The sequence below is a fragment of the Pteropus medius genome, unplaced genomic scaffold (assembly GCF_902729225.1).
Source record: "Pteropus medius unplaced genomic scaffold, Ma_sr-lr_union100, whole genome shotgun sequence".
Taxonomy (NCBI): Eukaryota; Metazoa; Chordata; class Mammalia; order Chiroptera; family Pteropodidae; genus Pteropus; species Pteropus medius.
The window spans coordinates 4,587,844-4,592,117 of record NW_024347867.1 but is presented as its reverse complement, the minus strand read 5'-3'; positions in this window follow the sequence as shown (position 1 = coordinate 4,592,117).

Genomic DNA, 4,274 nt, shown 5'->3' with positions numbered 1-4,274 from the left:
ATTCCTCTTATACTAAGTGTCTAGGATAGGCAAAATTCATAGAGGCAGTATAGGTTAGAGGTTACAGGGCTGGCAGGTGGAGGAACGAAGAAGTTATTGTTTAATGAATCAGAGTTTCTGTTCCATAAAAAATTTTGGAAATGCATAATGGTGATGGTTTCATAAATTGTGGAGTGTAATTAATGTCACTGAATTGTACACTTAAAAAGAGCTAAAATGGCAAATTTTACATTACATATTTTTTTTTACCACAATAAGGAAATAAAACATATTGCTTGGTTTCAGCACAAAATAGACTTGAATGATTCAATTTTCTTAATATGCCATGATGAGAATGGCACTTTACCTCTGTGATCTCACTCCCCCAAATTCTTAACTCCAGTCTAATCATGAGGAAAATATCCAAGAAACACTAATTAAAGGACATTCTACAAAATAGTCGGTTAAATTGTCTTCAAAACTGTCATGGTCAACAAAACTGTCAAGGTCATGAAAAACATGGGAAATCTGAGAAATTGTCACACTCTTGAGCCTAAGGAGACAAGATAACTATATATAATGTGGCATTCTAAATAGGAATCTGGGATATAAATAGGACATTAGGCAAAAGTTACAGGTATCTGAACACTGTATGGACTTTAGTTATCAATAATGTATTGATATTGTTTTGTTAGTGGTTACAAATATACTGAACTAATGTAAACAATAGGAGAAATGGATGTGGTGTGCTTGGGATCTATCTTTTTAACTTTACTATAAATCTAAAACTATTCTAAAATAAAAAGTTTGTTTTAAAAAAACAAAAATAAAAATAAAGCAGAAAAATTATATTTGATGCCTTAAGGAAAAAAGGACTTGCAAATCTGAGAAAAAGAGATTGAAGAACTTTGTTTCAATCGGTAATAAATATTTTATCCTACTAAGAAATCTTATGGGATTTTTGACTTTGTATTTTAAAATTAAAAGTAGGACATTGCCTATGAATCTAGTAAGTAGGAATGACCCAGAGGAACTCATCTCTAAAAATGCATTTAGATTGGGTTTCTTGCACTTAGAATGAACTGATGACCCAAAAACCTATTTCAAATGCTAATTAGCATCTATTAAACAGAAAATTATTATATCCTGAAATGCTGTCTGGGCTCTATGTTAGTAATTGAGGTATAAGTTCATGTCTCCTTTTTTTTTTGTATGATTGTTTTGGAACACATTAGACTGTTTCTGAGGGGGAAAATCATGGATTACTCAACCCTATTTTGTGTTCAAACCATGTAATAGATTTTACTTCCTTATTGTGGTAAAATTGTATAATGTAAAATTTGCCATTTTAGCCCTTTTTAAGTGTACAATTCAGTGACATTAATTACACTCACAATTTTATGAAACCATCACCATTATGCATTTCCAAAATTTTTTTGTGGAACAGAAACTCTGTATTCATTAAACAATAACTTCTTCATTCCTCCACCTGCCAGCCCCTGTAACCTCTAACCTTTCTGCCTCTATGAATTTGCCTATCCTAGACACTTAGTATAAGAGGAATTGTACAATATTTGTCCTTTTGTGTCTAGCCGATTTCACTGAGCACAATGTTTCCAAGGTAGTAGTGTCATAGTGTGTATCAGAACTTTATTCCTTTTTATGGCTGAATGATATTCCATTGTATGCATATAGCGCACTTCATTCACCCATTCATCTGTTGATGGACGTTAGGGCTATTCCCATCTTCTGACTATTCTACACAATGGGTTTAATAACTGTAAGTGTTTTTAAAAAGAAAAGAAAGTTTGTTGAACTTTCCTAGAATTCAAAACTTGGCTTAATTGTAGTCAGCATTGATGTGTGTTATTGGATGCCAAATGATAAGTAGATACGTTAGAAATGAATCACTGGATTTTGTGTCATTAGCATCATCTGAGATAGCTCTAGAGGCCCCAAGACAAAGTCATAGCTGATCAGGTAGCATTCTTTCAAAAAGACTTTATTCTATCGTTTATTCATTTATATCTGGTTTTGTTTTTGCACAGCTCTTAAATGTTATGCCCTTGTCATATTCCCTTTTCTTTCTCCCTTTTTTTTATGGCCATATTATCATTAATAAACTTGAATAATTCACAATTCAAATGATGTATCTGAATGCTAGCATTCAGATAGTTGTATTTTGTTTGGGGAAATCTAGAAGAAGAGAGGTGGAGAAGAGATATGAAGAAATGTTTCCCTAGAGTTTGATCTGAGTTAGTCACATGAGTGAATGTTTGAGGCTACGGGTTGGCTATGCAATGCCGAGCACCACATATGATTTAAGACTGATGTTGTTAACCTCAATCACCTGGCTGAGGTAGTGTTTGTCAGGTTGCTCTACTGCAGTTACTCTCCACCCTGCCACTTTCATACTGCACTCTTTAAAAGAAAGCCACTGTGTTCAGCTCATACTTAATGGGGTGGGGAGTTATGGTCCAGCTCCTTGAGGAGAGAATAGAACTTCATAGCACAAAAAGTGATACTTAAAACATGCAAAAATTTTTTTGGGGGGGTAAAAAGTTACTCTTATAGAGAACAGTTAGAGCAAAGGTACAGTTTCCAAATTTTTTTTTGTGCTGGTAAAATGAGTTTATTTATTTTAAGCCCTATATAGAGTAAACCAAAATAGTCAGAATTTTTTCCTCACTTACGAAGAAGAGAATTTAACTTATGTAAGTATTTAATGTAATCATTATTTTAAGGAAGCATATGAGGTTTGTATTTTGTCAACCTGGTGTTAAGAGGTTTTATTATGAGATAAAAATAAAAGATAAGGCAAAAATCAATGTGGTGACAAAGTAAGGAAGAAATGGACTGGGGACTAAGAGCAAAACCTAGGCAGGTCTCTAAAGAAAGCCGGAGAAGGGAAATCAATTCCAGAGCCATAACAGGATACCAATTTCACCATAACATATTTTTATTAAGTTTTGAAAGTCATTTCACTTCTTTCTCTGTGAGAATAACATCTTCTTAAGAAAAATACAGCAAAAAAATTTTATGAACAAGTTAGTGTTAGCCAACCTTGGAGTCAGATTGGAGTACTAAAAGAGGTAAATAACTGCTAACATTATATTCTTTTTAAAATAGATGCAAATTTTTAAAAATCGTTTAAGAGATTAGGATCCTAGAATGGAATGCAGGCTATGACAAAATATTTTAACTGTATTGCAAATGTATGAAATGATTTTATTGAAGGAGATGAGGGAAAGGTTGCTGGTCTCTAAGGAACTTTGCAAATGAATGGGGACTATGTGAGGAAAGCCCAAAGGAACTATAGATAAGCATTGTAGTCTAGTTTGTAAAGTTGTGTTTCACAGGAATATGGGTTAATTTTGAAATCACTGTACATGTGTACTGGAATTGAACAGTAAGTCAATGGCTGGTGGATATCGGGGGCCATGTTTCTCACTTTTGGAGTGAAGGTTATGGACAAGCAAAGGGGGAAGGCTAGAATGATTCATGTGATCCTAGATTAGAATGATCCATGTGGTATTGAATTGAGCATGTGTATTTATGTTAGGCTTAATAGAGGTACAAATAAATACATATAGATATATTTATAGATATATGTACATATACCGGTTAGTGCACACACAAACATTTCCTTGTTTTGTCAACTGTGACAGCCTGAAAGCAACATCGCCTCAGTAGCAAGGAGATACTGGTTTCTAACATCATTCTACAATGAAAGGAACCAGACCCTTTGGAGATATGGCTGATTTTGGACCGGGCAGGAAATATACAAAATGAGCCTGCAACATTTTGGAGTGCCAGATAGTAAGAAAGTGCTCAAAAACAACATCGGCAGTAGCAAAAACCTCCACAAAGATAGGGATACGTCAAAAGGACATAGAAGCCGACTGAAAAAGCTCCTGACCAAAGCTGGAACAATTTGAGCAAGAAAATGAATAAAGTAGTGTTGAATTATTACTGAGAGTAATAATATAATATAATAAATATCCACATGTCCATACTGATATAAATGAATGAATGAATGAATGAATGAAATGGGAGAGAATAAACAAATCTGTGCAGAAGAGTTCATAAAATTTTTGTAGATATAATTTTTATATTTATAATTCTCACTTCAACATCATATAAAAATGAATTATTAAAAATACTATATTCGAAGAGGCATGACTAAGGGATGATAAGGCCACAGGAATCCTTTAATTGAAGGGAGCAAATGAAGGGTCATGCAAAGCCATTGGTGGGCATATTTTTCACTTGTCTCACACTTCAGTTTCCCTGGC